The sequence below is a fragment of the Alligator mississippiensis genome, chromosome 10 (assembly GCF_030867095.1).
Source record: "Alligator mississippiensis isolate rAllMis1 chromosome 10, rAllMis1, whole genome shotgun sequence".
Lineage (NCBI taxonomy): Eukaryota > Metazoa > Chordata > Crocodylia > Alligatoridae > Alligator > Alligator mississippiensis.
In genome coordinates, this window is record NC_081833.1 from 61,334,692 (window position 1) to 61,362,228 (window position 27,537).

The 27,537-nt window shown below is 42.4% G+C and overlaps 1 protein-coding gene and 1 long non-coding RNA gene across 4 annotated transcripts in view; one reads left to right on the forward strand and one right to left on the reverse strand.

Annotated features, from left to right (window-relative positions):
- Positions 1-27,537, forward strand: part of CHST8 (carbohydrate sulfotransferase 8) — a 285,704-nt gene that overhangs the window by 139,610 nt on the left and 118,557 nt on the right. The window lies entirely within an intron of this gene.
- Positions 1-27,537, reverse strand: part of LOC132243606 (uncharacterized) — a 267,778-nt gene that overhangs the window by 82,508 nt on the left and 157,733 nt on the right. The gene's annotated exons all lie outside the window — the stretch shown is intronic.

Consider the following 27,537-nt stretch of genomic DNA (forward strand, 5'->3'; position numbering starts at 1 on the left):
ATCAAATTTCTCTTAAGGTGGGATTTTGTAGGCATTTTGTAAAAACTTTCACTTCACAGGTGTGCTACAGTAAGTGCAAGAGAAACTTTTGGGAATTGAAGAAGTATAGCCAGTAAGGAGAAACATGGAGCTTGGGTAGAAAAAACATATAATGTTTGCTGGTGTATTTGACTACATGCAAAGAAGAACTGTGATGTCTGTTTGTTCTCTACATTTCAATTTTGAGGATATCTTTGCCATAATTTTCTCTCCTTAACTGACTATTGGGGACAGTACTGTGCAGGAAATATTTATTTACAGTGGTCACACCTAAAAAGTTTCTTCAATTAGAAAACCTAATTTGGGTCGTGAAGTCCCTACAATATATTTTTTATGATTTCACTCATCCTCCTAAGTTTGTAGAATTGGACTAAAGGCAATGAGAGAGCCTGGGCTGAGAAAGAGAGGCATGTACAAAGGAAAACAGTAAAGTATTATAAAATCTCCAAAACATTTCTCAGATAGCTTTCCTGTAAAATACATGGAACACCTGAGGACGTAATAGGAAGGTGTTATTGGCACTTACTGAAAGTCACTAGGCCTTTGTGCTCTTAATGTCTTTAGACACTTGGAAAATCATGCCCAACCTGTGTATCTCACTGACTCCACAGCCTGCACAGACTTGTTCCTAATAAAGGTTGTGGTGTTGTTATCATATATTCTCCCTCTGGATCTCTGTAAATGCAAAATTCTCTACTAGGTAGCTCAAGAACAAGTTCCCTTTGACTGCGTGAGCAGGAAAAAATAGCATATTATGGCTAAATGCATACATTCATAGGGGTTATGGGAAGGTTAGATTGAATTAAAAATGGCCACCCCCAACTTAGTTTGCCCAGGTACAGCCCTTACACTTAGACCTGGTCTCAGTGATTGGACATCAATCTAAACCTGTAACAGACAGAAGTTCCTTATACACAAACTGGTCTAAAAATGGCAGAGCCCAGTCTAAGATAGACCTGGATCAACATACACTCAAACTTACTTGCCCTAAGTTAAACCAGAGAATGGAACTTCAGTACCATTACCTACACAGCCCCAGAGCTGCGAAAGCCCGGCTGCTGGCCCAGCTACGGAGCTGCACTTTTCCTTCCCCCAGCTCCTGGCACTGCGCTATTTTTAGCCCCCTAGTCCCTCACCCACCCCCCATGGACCAGCCTCCACCCTTGCCCCCCATCCTACAAGCCTCTCCAGGTGCTGGTTTTATCAGTATTTGCTGCTGTCAGGAGCTGAGGAACTAAGTATTGCTGGGGGGCGAGGTGGGAGGAAAGGAGGGTAGGTTCACCGGGGGTTGGGAAGCTAAAAATAGCCGTTGTCTGTTCCCCCCTTTCTCCCTCCCCTCCACCCCCACCCTGCATGACTCCTCAGGGATCCCACAAACACTTCTGACCCCATCAAGCCTTCCCAGACCGCACCAACCCCCTATGGATCGTATCTGGTGCTCCAATCCCTCTTACAGATCCTGCCTGCCTCCCCGCATCTCCATAATTGCTCCCATGGATCCCGCCTGCCCCCTCCCCTCCCCCCGAGCCTTTCCGTAGCTGCCACCTGACCCTCCGATCCCCCTAATCCCTCCTGCGGATCCCACCTGCCCCTGCCATCCCCCCAATACCTCCCATGTACACCACTTGCACCTCCAATATCCCCCCCTGGGCCTCCAATCTCCCCCCAAGCCTGCTTGTTTCCATTTCCACTAGCCCCTGCATCCTGACTTATCCTAAATCGAGTGACCATTTTTAATGCAATCTAACCTCCCCCTAGACCTCACCCCCAAATGTTTGTAATTACCCTATGTGTTGTATTTGAATAAGAAATTGTCATAATATCTATTTATGGGCTAAACAGCCCATAACTAACTAACTAACTGACAGCCTTACAAAAACAAACATTTACTGAAGTCATACATTTTGCATGATAAGGATCAAGTCAAAACTACAAATAAGAATTTTAGGATTTGACCCATAAAATAATACACATTACCATGAAGAGTGCCTCTTAACAGGAATGTTTTGTTATTTTGAAGGTTACCAGTGGCTCCTTTTGTCTCCCTGCATTTAATTTTCCTATAAAAATGTTTCCAGCCACAAACAATAAAATCACACACTTATTATGTGTTATTTTTCCAGATGCTCTTCTCTTTTTAACTTCAAAGGGCTAGATAACTATTTTCAGTGACTAAAAGGAAAAGGATAAGGAAAATTAATCACGAGATAACTTTATAATAAAATATGCGAAACCTGAGGGGGTTTTTTTCCATTTGACCACCTTAGCATGGATATGGTAACATCTTATGCAAAAAAAATCCCAAGAGTGCTGTGACAATTTAAAGAATGTGCTGATAAAAGTTGGTTGATTTTATAAAATTGAAGCAGTCAGTGAGACTATAAGTCAGCCATGGTTTGACAAGGTCTATGACATATCAACCAATATGTGTGAAACAAGCTAGAATGAATGAAAAATGCCATTAACTCTAATGTTTGTCCTTTGGCAGAACAATCCTTACTGGCAATGGTAAGGATACCTGAGCTGTAAAAAAAAAACAAAACAAAACAAAACCCCCAAAAACAGTTCAATTAAGTCTGATTAAGCCCAGCTGAGCTACAGGGGAAAAGAAGTAGAGAGAGTTAAATTCCAAGAAGCAAGAGAACAAAGGGATGGATGTGCCAGAATAGAGGCCTAAACAAGAAACAAAGGTACAGGCTTTTATTAGATGAAGAGTAGATTTTGAGTCTAGGACCAGCCAAGTCTAAGGAAGCTGAATGGAAGAGCCAAGCGGGCAATGAGCGTAGGGAGGGTGCTACATGCACAGTAAGTAGAAGGGACAGCTGGACTGTCCAGATGGCAAGAGGCCAGGCTGTCCACACTGCACCCATGGCCAAGAGGGTGGCTATATTGCTCACCCTGTGCACAGACCTAAGCTGTGTGCTTTGTGCATAAGGAAGAGAAAGTCATGAGGAAAAAGACCCAGAACAGGAAAAATGTCTCGATACCAAATACTGAAGCAGCTACCCACAAGGATTCTGTAGGGCATCCAACTTCAACAGATCCTGGGGACCTGCCCCACCACCCACCACCATATGCACAACCCAGCGCTCCTCCTCACCCACACAGGCAGCACGAGCAGCCCAGCTCTTCCTATACGTTCACCGAACGCACAATACGAACAGCCTAAGTCTCCTGGCCTCATGCACAGCACACAAGTTAGGTCTGCTGGCCATGCATACAGGCAGTGCAAGCAGTATAGCCACCCTCTTGGCCATGGGTAGACAACCTGGCCTCTTGCTATCTGGACAATCTAGCTCTCTCTTCTTCTGTGCATGCAGCACCCTCCCTACTGACTCATCCCCTGGAGCAGGGGCAGGAACCAGAAGCTGGAGGGGGAAGGGGGAGTCTGGAGTCCCCAGCCACTGCAGCAGCAGGAGCCATGGGGGTATAGTGGCTGGGTAGGAGCCTGGGGACCGCAAGCAATCCACAGACCATCAGTTGAACAGCCCTGCTGTAGAGCATCCCTGACATATGTATTCAGATTTTAAGTACTTCACAGCACTTTGCAATGCACAGTGGTGACATGTTGTCATAGAGAATGGCAGTGACACATGCAGAAAAACTGCTGCTTCTGCTGTTTGTATTTTCAGTCTTAATAGACATACACCCTTGTGTTCAGTAGCATGTCAGCACCAGGCAGTCATGTCTGCATTACTATTGATAACAAGCATCAGTAAAGAAAAAATTGAAAAATGACTATGGGTGGTAACTATGAAATGCATGTTGAAACATTTCCATTTCTCCTGGTCCAATGCTTCTATTTCTTTAGCTTTTCTTACAAGCCCGTATGTAGCCAAGACGCACTAGGTTCTGATTCAGATTTTCAGATGGACAGTACTGAAAACAGTTGTGGTTTTTGAATGACACTTTTCAAGCCATAATGGAGAGCAGGGTTCTCTTTCTATTTCCTTGTTTCTTTGTCTTTGCTAATTGTATGGTTAATAGTTTCCTACAAAAAATATATTTTCCTCAGGACACATTCTCAAATGATAATAATAATTTTGCTATCCAGATCTTGTTATGAATGCTGTAGCTATTTTTTTTGTAGTGCATCAATTCTCAGGAGTGGTGAATAGCTTCTAAATGCCTGTTTATTTTACTATTTGCTAGACACTAGTACATTGGAAAAACATTATTTTTTAATAATTCACATTAATGTTTGTTGAAGTCTGTATATGTTTAGAGGTTTTTACCAACACCCACATAGTGCTAATTTTCTAACAAGGGCTTAAGATTTTAGCTAAGATATCTAAAAATACGACTAGGCTTTTCAAAGGCAGTAAAGGGAGTTGCATGGAAATTGAATGCCTAATTCCTTAAAGCTCTCTGGAAAATCTCCAAGAAGTCTACAAGTTAGGTTCTTAGCTTCTTAGTTGGATTCTGAAAAGTGGGGTGACTTTCCAGTCAATAGGAGCCACTCAGCACTTCTAAAATCCTTCTGTTTAAGAGTCTAACTTTAAGCTACTGCTTTTGAAAATAAACCAGTATGTGTGCATTTTAGAAAACCTCGGGCCAAGTACTGAGGTTGCTCACATCAGAGAGATCAAGTGAGTGGCACCAAGCATGGATCAGCAAACACTTTGGATATGAGGATACCACTGGTTGCAGACATACCTTCTGCCTCTTGTTTTAACTTGAATGCTCTGTGACTAAATAAATCATTTAGTTTACCACTTCAAAAGCAATTTCTATTTCTATCATTGCTATACTGGATGTTATAGTGTGTCTTTGGAAGAGGAATTTTAGCTTTGCCCTTGGGATCATCCTAGAGAAATACCACCACCATGTCTTATTTAAAAAACCTGCCCTGTTCACAAATCTGTCCATTCTCAAATTTTTACTTTCTAGCGGACTTCCAAAAAAGTAACTAGTCCTGTACTGCTTATACTTCCAGACCTACCACTGCACCCCACGGGGACGCTGAGTGTGCAATGACAGTAGGCTCAGGAGCTGAGAGAAGGCATATTGCACACACGCATACATGCTTCTGAAACCCTTTCCTGTATTACTTAACACTTTCAAAGAGACAAAATACCTGTGGCCACCTAACAAGATACATTAAAGCAACACTGAATCAGTTGTCAAACTGGAAAAATTCAATTGCCTTATTTGCTTCAAATGTTCATCTTGTTTAATTTTCACTTCTCATACAATAAATATGCAGCATGGAGAGCATTTGCAGTACACAGGGCATTTGCTGATGCTGGGGTTTTTTTTTCAGATGAGTCTGGCGTGCGCAGAGATTATAACTATCCACCCAGTTATCTACCTGAGAGTGATTATGGGAAATAGTCATAAAGCCTATATGAGCATCTACTATATAAAATAGATTTGCTAAAAGCATAGTCCCTCTTCGAGTTATCTGGCTCTTCTTCTTCATACAAAAACCATCATAAGGGAGTAGATTTGACAGAAGGAAGGACCTTTTTTTTTTTTTTTTTTTTTTTAAGGTAAGGGAAAGGGTGGTTGACACTTGGTATGATGTTCTGGATGTTTCATCAAACTGGACATTTTTATTTTAGTATTGCTCCTTAACCATGGAGATGTTTGTCCACTACTTTGATATATTTAACCATTTTCTTCTCTGTGCAGTCACCAAACATTGTCAGGCTTATGAGGCTATGAACCATCATGCCTAAATGTAATAGTCCTTGGCCACTGAATTTTAAAGTCCCAGCCAACAAGCATTTCCTATGTGGAAATGTGCTGAACAGGTCAAGTTCACCTTGAAATGCAGGGGGGGAAAAGTGAAGACCACATCAGGCACAGGTAGCAGGTCCTTCATTATCCCATAACGACATCTAGTTATAAATAAGTGATAGAGTGAGCTCAGTTCTTGTCATGATTCCAAATAAATAAATTGTTTGCAGTCAATGCAACAGAAGTAATGAATGTCTTCTGTGCCCCCTAACCATCTGAGCTGTATCTAGAAAGAATGACTGCTTCTACTTCTACCTGACTGGACATCTGATGTTGATGAATTGTGTCACGGATGGTATTAATGATAGTCTATTTTTGTAAAAAAGGCAAAAGCTGAGTCCTGTGTGTGCTGCTCTCTTGAGACTGCACTACAGGGTTGGGTTGGGTTTTGTTACTTTGTTCTGAAAAAGAAACAAAAAACCATGGCCCCTAAACTCCTTCAGATCTTTGTCTTCAATTTGTCTCTATTTCACCCATATGCATATAATTTATTTTACATGTTAAGTACAGTATGTGCCATTTATATTTATTGGTGATTTTCCCTCCCTTCTAAAGCTTTACATTTAAAATGCAGCTCAGGAGTGTGATACCTAATTCAATTTGACAGAACATGATGCATTAGGATATATCATCGCATCCTTACAAGTACCTTGCTTGGCAATGGGAAAAAAAAAGGTGGTAAAGGAAAATTATACTTGTGCACCTTGACTTCCTGTCTTCATTTCATTGGAAAGGAATAGGTGAATTCCAGTTCTGAAATGAATCAACTGTTAATTTTATTCCTTTTTTATTGACATGTGTAGCTCTAAAAGAGCTTGAAGAGTAAATGCCTTTGACTTTGTTTTGGGAATCAAGTCTCATTCCCCTTTGCTAAGGCAACCCCCTGTCAGTCTTATTTATATGAAAGCAGTCATGAAAATTCATATCTGACTGGGCCCCTACAGGGTGATGGTTCTCTCTGCTGGGTCAACTCAGACACTAGTCAATACAAAAGTAAAAGGATATTATGAATATCAGTAAGGGCAGCCAAAATAAATGCAAAGGAACCTGGAAAAATAAGGCAAGAAGATAATTCAAAAAAGATTTAGGTTGGAAAATATGTGATTTTTTTAACTGAGAGGGAAAGTTGGCAAGCAACACACAACACCTTAATACAGAAATACTTGTATAGTAAGTCCACATAATAAGGACAAGAGAGGTAATAGTAGAAAGAATAATGTGGACATAGACAAAAGAGATTGGGAGATTCTTTAGTGAGGGTGTATTTTTTTTAACTGATAGGAAAATGGCAGATTTGAGAGGGCAACATGAAGTGTCCTGAAAACATGTTGATGACCAGAATCATGAAACACACTCTGGCTAGGTAGATGTTCAAAAAACCTGAGTCAAAATTGATCCAAGTTACGTGGTTTACTGTAAGCAGTGTAGTTTAGCTTGGTAGCGAACAGAGCACGTTTGCTGTTTGGTGCGGGGAGGGGAGGGCAAATCTTAGACCAGGTTCCATAAGTTTTAACTGGTTTACGTGTGCCCCACTTCTGTTCTGTTATGGGTATAGACTGGTTTCCAATCACTTATATCAGTAAAAGTGTAATGTCTGTACCTGGCTTGTATATGAGTGCTAGCAATGTCTGCCTATGTCCTTAGACCAACACGGCTACAACCTAAACCCCAGCAATAAGATAAGGCATTTTCACTTGCTCTGGTAGGTGAAGTTTAACCCTGATTCTACCATTCTCTTTATTAGGTGCTTCGTGGAATTTCTCTTTCCTAAATTCATGCATTTTCCCCAACCTCTAGTTCAAACTGGTACATTATTTCTCCTGAAAATTAATCCAGTCTTGCAGACCAGATCACTTAAAGGGGAAGAAGGAAAGGAGAAGGGGGAACGAGGGGAATTTTCCATCTTTTTTAAGGCTGGAAATTTCAAAAGAGAGTGTGTTGCCCAGACCACAACAGATTTCAGTGGGACTTAGACTCCTTTGAAAATCCCATTTTTATTCCCTGATATTGAGGATCTTTCGAATGTGTACCAGTAACCCAGAGATAAGTATAGAACAGGGGCAGGCAATTATTTCAGGCGGAGGACCGCTTACTGAGTTTTGGCAAGCCATCGAGGGCCGTGTGACTGGCAGTCAGGGGCAGATAAATATTAATTTTCTAAACTTCTTAGGGGTCCTGTGGGCTGGATAGAATGGCCTGGTGGGCTGCATCTGGCCCGCAGGCTGCGTTTTGCCCACCCTGATGTAGAAGATCTACTACTTGGGAAGTTTAAAAACAGAAGAACTAAGGACTGGAATTTTCCTTGTGGGTAATAGTCCTTCATGTAAATGGAAGGAAGGGAATAAATGACCTAAATGTTTTTTTCACCATCTTTAATCTCTATGATCAACCCTGACTGTCAGTAATGAAATCTAGCTTGTCAGAGAATCTGTTCAGAATTCAAAGTGTTTTGAGTCCCTCATTTAAAGGGGAGCTCAGCTAAATCAAATCCCAAGGCACTATTAAAGAGGGCCATCATTGTTCAGTGAATTACACCTTTGGCAGAGCAAATGTAACCAAATTAGCTTAAATAAGTTTTCAATCACAGTTATCTGTGAACTTTTATATAGAGCCAATTTTTAAATGTCTTAATTAAAAAAACAAACATAAAATATTCCTACAGAACAACTGTAGTGCTCTTTCTCCATGACCTCTCCACCCTAATGAGAAGAGATAATGGTGTTAATTTTATTATGAAGGTTTTTCATCATTCAATATTATTAAATTGTACCAGCTTTCAAGAGGCTCATAAGCAACTTATTGAAACAGAATAAATGGTTCATGAATTGAATCTTAAGAAGCACCAAAAATATAAAGCAGAAATGTGATAACCTTCCTAACTCCTGATAATAAATAACTACAGTCTGCAAAACAGGCACCCAGTATCATCTGTGTTGCTGTCTAAACAAATTATACCTGAAAGAAGAATACTGCTTTTAAAAAATGAGTGAAATGGTACCAGCATCACAAGAACTCAAGAGTGGTCCTTACAAGACTCATAAGGATTAGCTCATTAGAACCTGGTATTTCAGGAGAACTTAAATTCTATCTTATAACCTATTCAAAAAAGGCTTGTTCTTTCCATTCTTCAAGCCACCAACTAATAGATATTTATGATAAGAAAAAGAGACTTGTCTTTTCTTTTTAATAAAGAACTTATTTTATAAAGCTTAAGAATCTTCTATCACAGTAAGAGGCACTTAAGTAGAAAAAATTAAAAATAGCTGAATTTATTATAAGATGCATTCACAAAATGAGTTAAATCTAAATGGGTCAGATATTGCCATTGCAGACTTGACTCCAATGATTTTTTTATATAAAGATATACAATTGCAGTAGATCCATTTTTTTTAACAGTTGTTTTCCCCGAGTAACACATTACCGATTAAACATTTTAATTATAGGACATTTTTTCATTCTGGAAACAAAGTAATCTTAGCAGCGAAGCTAAGTGATTTAACAGTATTAGGACATAGCCACTAGGGGTGCACAAAACAGGCCCTATTTGATTTGGATTTGCCCCGAATCAGGGACAGTGATTCGATTTGTTGATTTGAATCACTGTCCCCGATTTGATTCAGCCAAATCCGAATCTGAAGATTCAATGCTGATTCGGAGAACTAGCGCTTTGACCATAGGGACAGCTTTAAATGTATTTTCTACATACCTTGAGGTACCAGGCCAGCTCATAAATGCTACAATGCTGGGGTGGATGGAGCATCCCGCAGGAGCATGGGGGGGCCACCCCACGTGCTCAGTGGTGAACCCAGAAGTGGACTGGAAGTCCACCAGGGAGCCACAGGGGGACCCTGGGTGCCCCCCAGACCCAGGAGGCACCAGTCACCGTGCTGGGAGACTGCGGGAGTGGGAGGCCCTGCCCACTCCCCAGTGGACCCAAAAGTGGACCAGAAGTGCTTCTGGTCCACTTCAAGATCTGCTGCCAAGCACGCTGGGGAGCCCTCCACACTCCTGTGGGATGCTCCATCTGTCCCGCCATCACAGCATTCACGAGCCGCATGGTACCTTGAGGTATGTAGAAAAAAACATTTAAAGCTGTGTCTATGTCTGAATCACCGAATCTTTCCGAATCTCTCCAAATCAATCTGGAGGGTTTTGATTCAATTTGGAGAGATTAAAGGATCCTCTAATTCAATTTGGATTTGGAGATTCGGTTACCAAATTGGGCCAAATCTCTGCCAAATCAGGGACTGAAGCTTCGCAGAACCCTAATGGCTATTAGGGCTATGCAAAGTTTTGAGTGCTGATTTGATTTGGAGGAGATTCGGCCCAATTTGGCAGCCAAATCTCCAAATTCAAACTGAATCAGGAGACCAATAAAAAGGCCTGAATCAATTGGAAGCTCTCCATATTGATTCGGAAAAGATTCAGAGAGCTTCAGAGATAGGAGCAGTCCCTACTCACTGCCACAGGGAGCTGGACCCAGACTCCAGCTCATAAGTAGGGAGCAGTGGAGCAGGGGCTGGAGGAGGGGGGAGGGAACCACGGGGGGACACTCACCAGGCCCCATCCCCTGCCTGCTCCCCCAGCCCCCGAGTGCCCCCCATACTTCCATAAGCCCCCATCCCCTGCCCACTCTCCCAGCCCCCCCCCCCCATGGCTGCCCCACTCCTGTTTTGTTTTTTTTTTTTTTTTTTTAAAGAAAGCCCTGCACTCACCAGATGCTGCAGTGGCTGTCAGGGCTTCTGGGGGCTCATGGCAGAGCCCCCCACACAAAGCAGGGCAGTGGGGGGGAAGCAGGGATCACCCCCCTGTCTGGCAGGAGCTAGTGAGACTGGAGCTTTCTTTCTGTTTTTCTTTTTTTTTTTTTTTCTTTTAAAGAGCTGGCAGCTAGGGCTGGGTGAGGCAGCCATGGGGAAGGCTGGGAGAGCAGGTTAGGGTCAGGGAGCTCGTGGCAGAGCCCCCCATGCAGCGTGGGGCAGTGGGGGCAGCGGGGATAGCCCCCCTGCTTGGTAGAAGCCAGTCCGTTCAGGGCTTTTAAAGGGTGAGAAGCTGGGGCCGGGCGGAGGATGGGGCCTGTCCAATTCAGAGATTTGGCCAATTCGGCAGCAGTCAAATCTCCAAATCAGATTTGGCCGAATCAATTCGGGACAGTAATTCGAATCACCATATCGAATCACTCCCCCCTGAATTGGCCAAATCTGAAGTGAATACTAGCCTAATAGCCATTTTTCTTAGTGGAAATAATATTAGCAGCATAGCTGACATTTTGCACATGGATATCATTCATGTAAATACAAAAGGGAGGCTCCAGAAAAAACTGGGCAAAAATTAGTAGCTTTAGTTTACAGGAGATTGTTCAGATCTGTCTCAGTTCTTAGAGGTTCACAGAGTTTTGAATGAAGAGGACGGAGTATATCCCGAATCCCAAAGCAAAAGAAACCGAAGTCATCAGATTTGGTTTGTTTCATGCTGCAGCTATATGAAGGCATCCAGTTTCTACCTGAAACCATAAATCATACCTATGTGCAGTTAACATTTTGCCCTAGTAAAGGACATCATGCCTAAAGCAGAATAAAAATATAATGATAAGGAAAAATGTTTAGGTAAGGAAGAATTTATATATATTGACAAACATGGTTATTGTTGGGCCCCTTGGATAGTCTGATCCTGGCTTTAAAATGCAATTGTAATGAGTTATTCTACTTCATCTGCTACAGCAACCATTTGGTAGCTTGAAACACAAGTTCCTCCCATAACCCTCCTTGCATTTTGGTTTATTATAAGTACTTTCATAGGTGCTGCATTGTTGTAATTGATATTTTACCTGTTGGGGGTGGAGGAAACCCACCAAAGAATGTCTTTTTGTGAAAAAGATAAGCACATAGTATTATATGGAATATTCAGACATTTCGTATATTTATGTATTTAAGGCAAGTCAAATTGAGTCTTACTAACCTTGACAGTGTCACTTTAACTTAAGTCCTATAAGGAAAGTGACTTCCTTTGTACACAGCCCACAACAGCCATTTTAAACAAAAACTGACATGGTCAGCAAATATATCAAAATTAAATAAAAACAGTTACTGAAAGACATTAGTTATAAGGGAAAAGCTATATCAGCCAACAGAAGCCAGAAGAAATGATGCTATGATGGTGCCAATAAAAAATGGGACATATGGATTTTTTGTTTAGCAATTACTGGTATCCCCATTGCTCCTAGAACTGATATTCTAGAAACAAAAGTGCAACTTAAGCCCTAACCAGAAAAGTCTGACTTCATATTAAGAGTTTCACATTCTACTCAAATTGTCCAAATACCAAAATTCCCCATCCCACACACACACGCACACAAATCCAAGGATACTAGTTTCACAAAGGCGTTGCTGAGGCAGGGAGAAAATATGTGCATTCAGACAGTGATTAGACCATTTCTAATGCAAGTAATAAAAACAGGTCCCATTTTAGGAAAGACATTGTGAATTCAAAGGCATCAGATTCACAACTGACAGTCTGCAAAAATGAAAATACAGAAGAACAGAACCTTCTACTTTCAGCCAAGCATTTAAACTCTCTTTCCTGTACTCTTTTACCAAAACAAAGTCTGCAGAATGACACCCCACAATTTAGTCTATACAGCAGCCTTGTAGCAAATTGTCTCATCACGGTTTAGAAAGAAATGGAAATTACTTTCTTCCTCACACTGAAAATGATAAAATTTACCTGTAATATGAATCATTATGGCTGGTTCCAAATCTCCTAACCAGACATTTTTACTGATAGAATAAGGATAAATGTTTCTATTTAAGGAATGATTTTACAACCTGTTATCAAAACGATGAATTTGTTACAAGCAAACAGCGCTCTGTCAAAAAGAAATATTTTGTGACAGTGTCAAACACTACGTTTTGTTATACTCAGAGAAATCGAGCTCTGTGTATTTTGGACTGGTGAATCGAAATAGCACAGGCCACTTAGCAAAGAGAGCCAACTTGAAGGTTCAGGGCCTGATACAGTGCTGGGTCACTTCACTTTTACTCCAGCATAATTCTGCTGGAATCTATGGAGTTAAATAAGCAAAGAACTGAACTAACAGAGTGGTGAATTGTGCCCCTGCTGGGTTCATATTTCTAACCTGCTTACATTATTCGAATTTGTGGGGGGGTTTTCTCCTTTATTTTTATCCCTTTCCCTTTCTTTGCGTAGTCTTGCTCCAGTGCTTGCAGTGACAGCCCCTGCTGATGACAAGCTTTGGAATCCCCTGGATACTGACTTAAAAACAAAACTCCATTAATATGATCTATTCGCCCAGTGAAGTGTGATCTAGACTCCAGGCTTGTTTGTTGTTCAAAATGATTTCTGGAAGTTTTGCTGAGGAGGAGGAAGAGATGGAAAACAAAGGAGAATAAAAGTCTTGAATTGTCTGTTCCTTTACTTAGTTGTTGGTTTGAACCTAATAATTACTTATTATTTGTATTACAACAGGATCTAGATGCTAACTTGACTGGTGCTCTGCTTGTGCACTGCATAAATACATATGCATGAGAGAGCCTAATGTCTAAATGGAAAAGAAAGAAAAAAGCTGAGAGTAAAAAAAAGTATATTTTCCCCCTTTTTTTTGGAAAAGCAGTTGAAGCACAGAGAAATTACATCTTTTGCTCTTGTTCAAAGGATGATCAGAACAGTGAATGAAATCAATCATCTGAGTTCCTCTAATCCAGTCCCTTAACCGCCATCCTCAATGTTTGGATGGTACAAAGGAGTCTGCTTAAGAGCCAATCTCTTTTTTCCCCTGAGTGCATTTAATATCTGGCATTTTGAAAATGCAGTTCATAGCCAAACCTCCTACCCTTTTCAAAACGGTAGGGCCCAAGTTTTCATGCAAGACTGCGTGCCACATTCAAATTCGCTCAATATTATTTAAAAATAAATGTTGAAAATGACATGTTACTGACCATGCAGTTTACCAAAGTCTTCAAAAATCTATTATGGGTGGACCTAAAGCACAACTTTCTTTCAGTTTTTTGGAACTGCCAACGAATTGGAAAATCTGTTATACAGACGCTCCTTCAAAATAGACCATAAACATAGATAGATCCAGAATTAAGAAAAGGAGGGTATGGCAGATGCCACCAGCACTGCCCTTGAGACCATGGTGGGGATGAGCAAGGCATGGCTGGAGCCCCTGGGCCAGCCACAAGAGGAGAGTTAGGCAGGGATCCAGGGCAGGAAAGAAGGACCCACTCACCACCACCACTGCTGCCTCTGCTGTCCCCAGCAGAGCCTGGTGCAGATGCTCCCCGCAGCCCACAGCTGGAGCAGGGCAGGAGAGCCTCTGCCCACCCCCTTTCAGTAGGGTACAGCAGCAGTAGCAAGTGGGTCCCTCCTTCCTGTGCCTGGTACCTGCCTGAGCCCTGAATGTTCCCATGCTGACCTGGGGGCTCCAGCTGCATACAGCAACCGTGCAGGATCCTGAGCTGAGGGACAGCAGCAGCAGGCAGGTTCCTTTTTTCTACCCCAGCTCCTGGGCTGGCAGGGAACACCCTGGGGGACTAGACAAGGAGGGAAAACCTGAACGATGCTGCTGTTGTTCCTGGCTGAGCTCAGCTCTCCATACAGCCTGGTTGAAGTGGGACAGGAGTGATTCTGGAGCTCATCCTGCCCCCAGGTCAGCAATAGGTGGAGAAAATGGGAATAGGAGGGCAGAGGGACATGGAGGGAAAGAGTGAGGGGAAAATTCTTAGCTACTTTGGAGACTTAAAGTCCTCAACTGCTGCTCCCATGATGAGATTTGAAAGGGGAGTGCAACTGTGCCACTGCACCCCCTCTCGACCCACCCCGACCATGAAAGTTCTTGGCTTTAGGGCATCCACTCACGAGTGTGAACCACCCAGCACAGTGGGCAGTATTGACCAGTTAAGGAAGCCAGCTTGCAGCGCTTGAACTTTACCAAAGTTTCCAAATGATTGGATCCAGAGCTTTGGACTGGCCTTTTAAAGAAAAAGAGGAATATTTGAATCAGAATCCAGTTTTGAAGTTCTCCAAATTTCAGGGAGGTTCATACTTGCATACAGTAGCTTTTATCAAGACCTTTCTTGAGTAACAACTAAAAACTATTGCCTGATGCCTATTCAGGGACCTATGTTCATATAAATGGAGGTTTCAGCTCTGGTTCTGTTAAACAAAAATACTGCTCACAGTTCACACCTTAGTTGACAATCACATATGGGAGGGCCAAGGACTGTACAGAGCATAGGGATGGTCCCTCCATTATGAAAAAAATCTAACACTTCCACTCCCTGTGCTCTACTTTATACTCTGTGACAGTCAAAACAAACATTTGGCCAGACTCTGTGGCTAAGTACAGACATTCAAAAAGCCCAAGCCTGAACTGATTCAATCTTTGCAGGTTAGTGTAACCTGAGTACAATGAATTGAGAAGCAAGTGAACAGATATTCACTTCTGATTTTGGAAATGCAGCCACATGCCTGCAGGAGAGAAGCTGAGCGGGGTGGGTGGGAGAGGGCAGGCCCACTAAGTATGATTGGGAAGGGGTTTAAACCCCATCATGGTCCCCAGCTGGGATCTGCCCAGCAAGGGTGTAGTATACCTGTCAGGCTCCACCCCCCCACCCCAGAATTAACCATCCTGCTCTACCAACTGAGTTATTGTTTAGTGGGGCTCAGAACAGGGTTGGGATTGAGCTGCTCTGAAATACACCTCAAATACACTGGACCCCAGCGGGGTTTGCCTGGGGGGTGGGCCAGGGGTGACTGGTGCCTCCCGAGTCTGGGGGGACACACTGCGGACCAGGAGTGGCCAGCCCAGCGAACTGCAGACCACCGGTCAGAACACAGGTAAAGCTACCTCCACCCGAGGCAGGGGGGACCCAAACCTCAACCATGGCTGCCACGGGCCCTGTGGGAAGAGCCGCAGCCTCTCCACCCAGCTCTGCAGGGCCACAGTTTGCCATCCTGAGCGGTGACAAATCAGAAGCCAATCTCGGGGGGGCATGTGCCCCCCTACCAGCCACCTATGGGGAAGGCAGTCCCTCCCAGGCTCCCACTCCCTCACTCGCCACTCAAGTGACAGGGGTCCTGACCAGGTGCTGGCTCCGGGCCAGTCGCCTGGGGCAAAGTGGGTGAAGGGAGGAGGGATTAATCCCCCTTCCATTCCCTCTCCCATTGGCACGGCACCCCAGACAGGGTCTGCCTGGCAGGGGTGCAGCAGTGCCTATGAGGCTCCCCCCCACCCCTTGCCACTAAAGTGGAGAGTGGCAAGCGAGTGCTGCGCCCCTGTCAGGCTCAATCCCAACCCCGTTCTGAGCCCCACTGAACAATAACGCAGTCAGTAGACCAGGATGGTTAGTTCTAGTTGGGGGGGGCTGTAAGCTCTGACCTTCACACACACATTGACACATTGATTTAGATAGCTCAATGCGACTTAGTAGCCTCTGCTCCAGACAAGAGCAGTCTGGGGTACCACATGTAGCTCTGCCTGTGCCCGTGACGTGTGGTAGGTAAGCACTACCTTCTCTGGTAGCTCAGCAGGCAGAGTTCACACCCCCTGTGATAGTGACGGAGAGCAGGGTGAGAGGCAGCTGCCAACTTGGCTGGTTCCTTCCTTCCCAATAAGTATCTAAAGGATTTACTGAAAGCCTTTCCAGGAGACAGGCTAAGGAAGGAGCTGCCAGCCAGCACCATTTCACACTGAGGCAGCCCCTGGCCATGGTGTGGCCATGTCCCCTGCTCTCCGCTTGAGTGAGGAACGGGGAATGGGGCCGGGGGAGAAACTTGGGAGGGAAGCCCGGGAGGGACTGTCCCCACCAGGCAATCCCCGCTGGGGCTAGGGAGGAGGCTTAAACCACCTCCCTCCCCTCCTCAGCCTGTGAGCCCCCAGCTGGGCCGTGGCCACATCTCCCCACTCTTCGCTCAAGCAGGGGGCTGGCCAGGGCTGCCCCCCTTCTGCCCCAGGCAGACCGGGCTGCATCCCATGCCTGCTTTCCCACTCCCACCTTCTTGTCAGCCAGCTCTCACTGCTCCAGCTAGGGAGCAGAAGACCAACTATGCTCTCTGGAGCCAACAGCACAACCCAGTCCAGGGCTGCAAAGCATCCTAGGATGCTGAGGGACTGATTTAACTTGAAACAAGAAGGGGCCTGAGACAGAAGGTTCATAAACCAGTTTGACCTAAATTCAACCAGGTTTATCTTAAACCAGTTTTGGCCATTTTGAAACTGATTTATGTGCATATGTGCACTGAACGTTTGTTCTGTTATAGGTTTAAACCAGTTTCTGATCACTTAAACCAGTTTATGTGCAACTTCTCTCCCTACCCTGTATGTTACAGCTATTATTCTGAAGAGCCACAGTTTAGTTTAAACTAGGTGGATTTTTGAAGGAGTTCTGGAAGCTACAAAAAACAATGCAAAATTTGTTATTTTGCTATACGTAATGTCCTACTGGACCCGAATGCCTATTCCTACTGAACCAAGCATAAATCCCTATGTCTATTTTCCTTAAGGCTGCACAAGTCAAAAGAGCAGAAGAATCAGACCAAAAAGGTAGTTTCTGCCCCAAAAGACAAAATAAAAGATAGATTTCAAACAGACAAAATATGTATTCTCTACAATGAGCATATCAGCTAATTACCTTTTATCTGCGGGTTCAGAACCTCAAATCATAGAATCATATCATGAGTGCTTCTAGGGTAGGGCTATCCCATTGACTAAATAATTGAGGTGCTTTTAAAAATATGTAATGTATTCTCACTAGTACTTCCCCAGTGTTTGAGTCTTTTGCCTAACCTGTTGCACTGTTATGCACAGACTGAGTTTGGAAGACAGTCCCAGGTATGTATGAAGCTGTACTAGTCCCATTTATAAAGTTAAAACCCAAATCCTGCCAAGGTTTGTACGGTTTCACTTTATACATGAGAGGCTCATTTGCATATTAAGACCTGAAGAAGGGTGCCTTGTACCCAAAAGTTTGTCTAAACCTCTCCCAGCCATGCAGTTGGTCCAATAAAGATATCACCCACAAAAATCCTTGCCTCATATAAACACATAATAACACAAGGGCAAGAAAATCTAAAATTAAGGCCATAGACATTACACAGAAACGACACTGGTATCCGACTGAAAGCCAGTGAAATAACATTTCTCCTTGACTTCAATGGGTTTGGATCAGGCCTGTGGGTGTCTGCAGTAACTGGGTACAAGAGGGCTAAATGTAGCATCCAATGGTGATCATAATTAGTGACATTTTGTCTTTCCTCATTACATCCAGGCCTGGTTTCATTGTGGTCAGATAAGAAATATGCAGCCTAAATTACTACAAAGGCTGTAAATATATTGCTTCCCAAATCAAATCTAGAAGACTCCTTATAAGGCCTCTAAGTAATTAGGCCATTCTTAATTACTTAGAGGCCTTATAAGGAGTCTCTTAGATTCGATTTGGGAAACAATATATTTACAGCCTTTGCAGTAATTTAGGTTGCATATTTCTTATTTGACCACAGTGAAACCAGGCAAACATATTCAAAATGCAGATCAGAAAACCTGAGAGATTTTCCTCTTAAATCTCTGAACCAGCCTGTAGCTAAGAGGGCATCTCAGATTCCAGCAGGTACCCTCAGCAGATGGTAAGCTGTTGACAGCTCTGGATGTTCTAAATTAAATGCATCTAGATACCACTTGTTCCAAGTGAGTGGGTGGTTAATCGCATTCACCCTTTGTATCACTGACAGATAATGTAGATTTTGGCAATAAGAAAACTGAGAATTCTGCAGGAAATGAAAATAAGATTTTAAATTCAGCACAAGGGGTCAGTTTTCCCACCCAAAATCATCTGTTGCCATGTTACATAGTGGAGGTTTGGGGCTTTCCCTTGAAAAATTTGATGGTCCAAATCCTAGCAGTAAAAGGAGAGACTACACACAGATAGGAGGCAAGCTTGACCTCCTTGTCTGTGATCCCCGAATACAGCCTTTTCTGGCTGTGCAAATGTACTCTGTCAAAGTACATTTGAAATAAAAAGTTGCAGTTTAGAAGGTACAAGGATATGTTTTTATTCCACAGTGGAGGTCAGAAGGGGAGATGTTGAGAGCTCATATATATTTGAATCTTTCTGTAACTCGGAAGTATAGAATATACTTGATTTCCAACCCTTGATTTCAAACATTTAGGCATGCCAGTTTATCAGCCTTCACTTGCATCTGTAGACTTAATTCCCGTGTTCAATTACCACGTGAAATATGGTGATAATCATCTGTACAAATCAAGTAGACTAGGTTTCTTTTATTATCTTCATATTAACTGGTGGATATTTGAATGGGAATGGGATATTTGAACGTGGAATGTACACTAATTTAATATTTTATTTTGTGCTGTATATTTTCATTTATCATATAAGTGCCTGCTCCAGAGCATGAGTAGGCACTTAGAGTCTTTCACAAATCAATAATCAATAATTATGCAATTGCATACTAACTGTCCCCTAATGTATGTCTGCCATCAGTCAGAATTAATTTTCTGATACAGCTCCTTGTAGTTAACGATGCTTCAAGAATGTTATGCTTTTGAACAGTTTTAATTAAAGTAAACACTAGCATTTACATAAGGAATATATGAAAAATACTTTTTCTTTACCTCCTATGATTCTAAAATGTCTGAGATAGGCTCAGCTCGTTACATCAGAGGTATGCTGAGTGGTCAGTAAAATTGGGACTAAAATACACTATTTGCCAGAATCACGGGCATTTTAATTGGGATGGTTACTTTATTAGGATTTCTTCTAGGAAAGCAATTTAGCTTTATGCAATGACTCCTGCCTAGTGATGACAGCACAATCAAATATTCTGCTAAATGGAGACATGTTTGACCAGGTCCAAGAGGTTAAGTGGTGTTTTACCAGGTGTTGAGTAGGTATGAAACATTTAACTTTGGTCTTCTGTCAAAAAATATGCTGTATAAAGACCACAAAAGGAAAAATAAAAGTGAAATGCAGTGAATATTTTAACCAGGTGTTTTTAGTCAGTTCAGTATTTTATCTTTTTAGACTTTACAACTACCCCTGAATTCTTTGTACCACATGCAAATGTGCCACATGCATAGCTCTGTGGAATAAATTATTCTCCCTTTAAGTGAGATAATAGGCCCACTGTGGTGTCCCAATTAAGAGGATTCTACTGTACTAATTTTATGCTTTCCAATTAAGGCTCAATTATGGCTCCACGAGGCCGATCTGTGCTTGGGTAGAATGGAAAAGAATCTGGACGGCAATGGCGGGAGACATTATGCCTGTTACATGAGACACAGAAACATCTCAAAGGCCATGCTTACCAGTGGCAATTAGTAGCCCAGTTAAACAGGTGTTGTATGCAGTCCCGCAAAGTCTAGACACTGTCAGTTCTGGCCACACTATACTCAGGTATGACTCCTTTGGGAAGACTGAACCCTGCCTGTTTTGCTAAAGTAGCTCAATCCCACGTGGGCTAATAGTGAGATAATGGAAACGTAGGACATTCAGCGTTAAAATAATGAGCTGCTTACCTTCTGAGCTAAAGAAGTAATTGTAAAAAGTAGCCAACTCTTGAATAGCTAAGCAAACTAAACTAAGGGTTTATACTTCCCTAGTGTGAGGTACAGTAAGCAACCAACCATCTTGTGTTCAGACATTACAGACAGATGTAACATGTCTGTCTCCTGTTCAGGAGTATGGGGGAAGGTAGCTTAATTGTATGCTCTCCCTGTGGCATATAGTAGTAACTCATTTGTATGCTTCTTCATAGCTGGCCCAAAAGAGCAAGGATATTTCTTTTTTCTATTTTTGTATTAAGAATTATAAGGGATATATACTGTATGTCTATATAACGCTGAAGTCCAGGCATTGAAGTAAACCTTTCCAAGGACCTCACTGATTTAGAAATATGTCCCAGGGCACCAGGTAACCTAAACAGGCAGTGACCTTGGCAGCACTGCAAGGGTAATATTTTCACAAGGATGAACTAACTGTTCTTGAACCAACTCTCCAATGTATTCGGCACAAACAGGCTCCGCTTCAATATCAACCATGCATGCCTTCATCTTCAAACTATTTTTTCTTAAGAGATTTATTGGGGCCGATATAAAATGTCACTAACCGCTTAGCTTCTTTGCTCTTAGAGCAGTATTGCAGAGTATTGAAAGAGTACATGATTACACATCTGTCACAGTTAGAGTTACTGAGCCACAAAGCAAAGCATCTGTATTTAAACAATAGCTAGAAAGTGCGAGTTAACCCTTTCTAGTGAATGGATGTGTTTGTTTTCTCAGTTCCTCTCTCTCCCCTAAGGCAGACTATAGTTCCTAGTCTTTCTCCTCTTCTTCCTGCCCAGCTTAGCTCTTCAGTTCCTTTCTTCCAGCAGCTGGAAGAGACCCTTTCCCAACTCCCCAGTTGCCCATATAAGTGCCAGAAGGATACCAGTCTGTATGCCTAGACTCCTGCCCCATACAAACTCACCTCCCTTTTGGCCAGTCTCTACAGTGCAGACCAAGGCAAAACAACCAAGACATAGTTGATAATGTGCAGTAGCTGGACAAACAAGAGAAGGAAGTAGGCTCCTCAGTGGAGAGGTTAGAAAGGGTTGGGAGGGTTTTGTTAGATAAGGGGCAGTTGGGAACAGAAGCAGGAGTCCTTCTCAGCAGGCATGGCTGGTGAACTCTGAGCCAGGCAGGGCAGGCGGAGCATCACACTCTATCATCTAGTTTCAAATCTTTTTTTATTTTATTGTATTTATTCAATTTTGTTTGTTTGTGAAAACTATGCTATACAACATAGCATGTAATTTTTTATATTTATCAAAACTAAACCCCCCAGCTACAAAATCCCTGTTCCCCAGCTGCCAACTGAGTTCCCGGGCTGCAAACCCCCCCAGCTCCCTGCTGGAGTACCTGGCTAGCTGCAAACTCCCTGCTGCCTCAGCCCCAAGCCAGCTTCCCCACCTGCCCCACAACCCCCTGCAAGTCCCATTTACCTCACAGGCTCCAGAAGGGAAGTGAGCCTGAGCCAAGCCTTGGGTGACTGAGAGAGTCAGGCTCTGCCCTTTCCCTTCTCCCTCCCCCTCCGGGCAGGGTTGGGGGTTTCCCATGCGTTCCTATGTAATAGCTCTTTACGCATGCTGGGGTGTCAGTACAGGTGCCCCGCTGCCCGCTTAAACAAGTGGTTATTTCCATCCATTCAAACTGTTCAGGTGTTTCTACTGCTCATGCGCCACTTGGGCAGTAAGGAGATCGCGCCGAGGTGTTTACTGCTCACACTCAACTTTTTGTTGTGTATACGTAGCAGACAACCATAATAATTGAGTATGTTACTAGCAGACACAGGCAAGAAAAAAATATTATTATTTTTGTTTACATTGTTAATTCAACAGACGCTGTTTTGGATACTTCCAATGAACAACACTATTATTTTTATTTACTTATTTAGCTGACACAGTTTTTGTGTGTCGTTTTGAAACTGGTGGGGTGGCGCCCAAGTACCCCCTATTGACCGGCCAGTGACCACCACTGCTTCTCGGTAAGAGAAACGGGAGTTGTATGTACTCTAGACCCTCAGCATAAAGCCCAAAGGGTGCAAAATCTCATATTTAGGGAAGTATGGGATTAAAAAAGAGATGTTATCTAGAACCCACCTCATTGAGGCACCAATTTCTTTTCTACTTTCTGCTACAATTCATTTTGGGCTCAGGCCTGGTAAAATGAAAGATAAAGAAATATGTAAGGATACAAGCTGAAACAGCAGTTAGTGGGCAGAAATAGGAACAGTTGTAAAGCATGCACCTCCTTTGTTCATCTGTGATTCAACATGAGAGCAGAGACAGAAAAGCTACAGCAGAGGAAGGGAAGACACATTGGCTGTTTTAAGTGTGGCATCAAAACCACCTTTCCTCCCACTCCCCATCAGTTAGAAGAAAGGGGATTGGAAAGCCAGGGCAGTGAACTAGCTCAATATACCTCCTGGGACCTTTTACCTACACTTTGAAATGCAGCTTAAAACAGGTTTTGTTGGGTGAAAGATAGATTGGTTTAGGAATATCTTCCAGCAGAATCATTTATTAAGAACTGCATTGCACACTGTCCCCTTGTGTACTTTACATGGTTACTGACTAAAAACACCCACATAAAATATGTTATGTGTTATCAACCATGGCCAAAGAAAAAATGGGGCCATTGTCACATAATGGGCTGAGGGTGTAAAATGCGTGGGATCTAAATTTCATTTGAGAAAACAAAGCTGTTTTTAAGTTACAGGAGAAATAAAAAACAAGCATCCAGAAGCAGTAAATAACGTTTTTCCTCCACACTCCTGTAACTTTAAAATGAGCACGCTCAAATGTCACTGCACAGCCAGAAAAGGCTGTATTCGGGGATCACAGACATGCAGGGCAAGCTTGCCTCTTATCTGTGTGTAGTCTCTCCTTTTACTGCTAGGATTTGGACCATCACATTTTTCAAGAGAAAGCCCCAAACCTCCACTATGTAACATGGGATACATGGCCTTAATACTACTATGTTCCACCTTGACTCCTTCAGCGAATCCAAACTTGAACTCCTATTGCTGTATAGCTCCCAAAGCAGTAAGTCACCGAGCAGATGCTTGCAGCAACACATGACCACTTTTTCAAACCAAGAAAACTTTTCATTTAGTTAGCTGGAATAACTATTTTGGGACATTTTAGATTAGATTGGGAAAACAAAGTCTTTGTGTATGCCAGCAGTGTTATCTCTCAGTCCACCTCAAATATCTGAGATTCAACTTCCGTCACCACACCAGGCAGCCCAATTCTCAATTCAGTCTGTTGACAGCTTATTCTTAATTTTTGGTTGTAGTCATGCTGTTTTCAGATGTTCTGCCTCCCTTGGCTGGAAGTCATTACAAGTAAATGACTGGTTGTTGGTCTTTCATTGCATCTCCAAGGTAACTCCATTCATATATTGACAGTTCCTGCATACTGACCTAGACATGCCTACCCCACAGACATTTCTCTTTTGTCCCACAGAAGAAATTAACTCCTTCATTCCTAGTAGATCGCAATACAAAAGCAATCTAGGAAAATAGTACAAACCTTTTTGACACTCTTTGAGCATATTTACAAGAGTTGTTTACTGTGGAATTGCCTAATTAGCTCCTCAGTAAAACATCAGCATCTACATGTGTGGTACTATTAGGACAGAGTAAACTAATTACTTCACTGTAGGATAGTACTGCCAGACACAAGTACTATCCTACGGTGGAGTTGTTTACTCCACTGCAACACATGTGTTGACACTGACAGAGCTGGCTGGGGCATGAGGGTGCTTCAGTACAGGGTTAGCTGGCTGACAGCTGCAGTGAAGCGGCCTCGTGCCCCAGCCAGCTCCTCCGCAGCACATTGAGCTGAGTCAGAGTAGCCCTGAGTTGGCAGGATGACTCCTCCGGCCCCCTGGCAGCCAAGGCTGCACCACCCTGGCTCAACATGCTGCAGTCCTGGGCGCACATGCAAGCAGTGCACCCTGGAGCAGTAAACTCCAGCACAAACAGCACCAGAGTTTATTCAGGCACGCTATTTGCATATGTAGACACACCCTCTGTACCAGAAAAAAACTATTCGTTGTAAGTTTTTTAAATTTAGCCTCCAAGGTCTTAATCCTGTAGACAGATCTACTAGCATGCCCCCTTTCTGCACCCATAGTGGGACTGGATAAAGGGTTCTGTTTTAAAAGATCCAGTTGGAAGTGAGAGCTGCATTTTGCATCTAGAGTCAAGTGCAAACAAAATTACATGTTCCAACTTCAAGGAATTTATATGTTAGAAATTTATTGATTATAGGTTGGATTTTCAAAACCATCTAACTCCCAAAGTCAGTGGGACTTGTGCTTTTAGTTTACACAGGTGATTCTGAAAACCAGTCATGAATCTACAAGCCAGATCTGTTGCATCTGATTTGTCTAGGAGGCAGCTTTTTAAGCTTCTTTTTTTCCTGAAGTTAGTATGCATTGCAATCATTTAGCTCCATTTTTTTACTTAAAACCCTCTACAGATAGCATATATGATTTCTACAATGAAGAAGTTCAAAATTCTCCAGACTATAAAACTGACTTAACTTTTAAGAGACTAGATCTCTGTTTATTTGAAACATTTTCATTAAACATTTATTTATTTAAATTATTAACATATTGGGAAATAGCAAAATTAGAAACTGATAACAGCAGTTCCAACATAAACCTTCACCCTTCTCTTCACAGGGGGATAACCACCCTTGGTTAGGAAGCATAAGAAATATTCCTCTTGCCTACTGGAAATTGGAACTGCAGCACTGAGTTCTTTAGGCATTGAGGCAAGAAAGCATGGAGAAAATATAGAGTTTATGCCCATCATTGAGGAGGGAAGAAGTTGATTTGTGGCATTTATCATGTGTGTTGATGGACAAACAGGATTTGATATGGGCTGCGCATGGACTATGAGCTCAGAGATGATGAGGCCCGTTCTTCATCCTTTAATAAGGGGATGAAAGGAAGTGAGGGAGCAAATTGAAGTGCTTGACATCTTCCATATGATTTTTTAAAAGTTTGATTGGGTTCCATTTTCCAGATTTCAAATTATTCCACATATTTAGGCAGTGGCGATGCGTACGGGGTACACGGTGCTACACGTGCACCACCTGACAGACTGCACTCCCTGCTTAGGGTATGGGCAGGGGGGGCAGGCGGTCAGCAAGATTGGCCGTGGGGGAACCCCACCCTCCTCATAGCTGACTGGTCGAGGGGAGGCTTGGGGGGGGAGGGGGGCATGTGCCCCCCCCTGACTAAGGTGCCACCAGTTGCCCATGTATTTAGGTCAAGTTATAGCCTAGGTGAAGAACAGGGAGTCCATTTCTTTCTTATCCAGAGCCACCTTGAATGTATTCATAAACAGAATTCCCACGCTCCTGGAGCACGGGATGGAGGAAGATGTGCGGCACTTTTAATAACGTTCCAAGTTTCAGAAGTACTATGAGGTCTGTGATGCTACTCCCAACAATCCCTTCTGCCCTTTACCAGTACTACTGCTCCCCTGCAGTCACAGTACAGATCTCCCATAATTCCCTGAGTGGCTGTAGCACTAGAAGTCTTCATTCAAAATTCTATAGACCTGTAGAGTCAGTTTTACTTTGAATTTTTATTTTTAAAGAAACATTGCTTGAAAACGTGTGTGCGCACAGTGGCATGCATAGTTCCTTGGCAACCAATGTTTTTGCCTTTGCAATTAGCATTTGCTTATTTACAGCAGCTCCCCCTGGGGAACTGATTGAAGATTCCAGTGTTGATGTTATCTAATAATTAATTCTTCTATAAGGATTTTGTGCCTAGAAAATAAATCTTTCATTAAAAAATAACACATTTTCCATTTTAGAAAAATTGCATTTTTCAATTTCAAAATGATCTCTGGCTTCTGTCCTCCAGTGCAGTTACGTTAATGTAAGCGTATCAACTGCTTCAGCATTCCTCTAGCCTAGGCAAATCTTGGATGCAACAATTGCCGCATGGTACCTCCTATGTCACCCAGCTTCTTGTCACTGGAATGGATGAGGGCATGGAAGGGACATCCTTGCATGCAGGCAATTCCCTGGTGATTGAAAGACTCTTTGTGTCCCTGCATGTTTGGCCTAAAGCTTCTGTGATTGATGTCAGGGGTCACAAATCTATTTGAGCTATGCCAGGATCTGCTTCTTTATGGCTTTCTTATTTGAGTCATGCAAACTATGAGTTATGTTCTAAGAAATAGAAAAGATAATTGAGTCAGGATGAGTATGATACTTTTAATATGTATTTTGCCATAAATACAAGTGATCTAAAACGTCCTGTTTTTTCTGTGTGGCCTTCTTTTCTTGGAACCTGCTTGACAGGATTAGACAATTTTAGACAGGCTCAGAGACTGCCAGGAAAGACATATAAATAAATACCTGCCTGAGCATTCAAAGTTACCCCTAAATTTTAAAAGCATTTTCCAGAGAATGTCATCCTTTCTAAGCACACAATTCCAATCAAAGTGTGCTTGGTTAAATCATGTGCAGCTCTTTGAAAAAGTAGGTGTAAAATCCATTACAAAAATTGGCTTTCAAAAATATCCTTTTTAAAATTAGACCAAAACATATAGTATCAGGTCTTCAGTCAGAATCTATAGCACTCACCATCAAGCAAAGCCTGAGTTACACAAACATTTGCTAAGAGAATTATTGGATTATAAATGGAGACTGATAACTGCAATTATGTGTGACAGAAAACGAGCTAGCAAATATATAGGTTTATTACATTAGGCTTGCTTTGTGTTTTCTTCTCTCCGTTTCCCTGTAATGAAGAAGCTGTTACTGGCAGATGGAATTAGGTATGAGCTGCTTTGAACGCTTTTAGTCTGTCACTTAGCTTTAAACTCAACAGCTGATGTAGAAAGTAACTCTTTTTTTAATAACTTTGCAACTTATTTCCTGAGTACTTTACACTTTCTTTCATCAAAAACTTTTTATACTTTCCTCAGCCAAGGCTGCTAGAACCTACTATAGTACAGGCAACTTTATTCCAAGGGAACTGAATACATTTGCTGTATATGTAGCATATGAGTGTTTAAATGTCTGTCTTTTTCATTTGTGATGTTTGTGATATTAAAATTATTCAACGTCAAACTTAAACTCAATGTTTAAATTAATGTTAAGGTAGTTTGTTATACATATTGTGCCACAGCCAGCACATTAACTCATAATAAT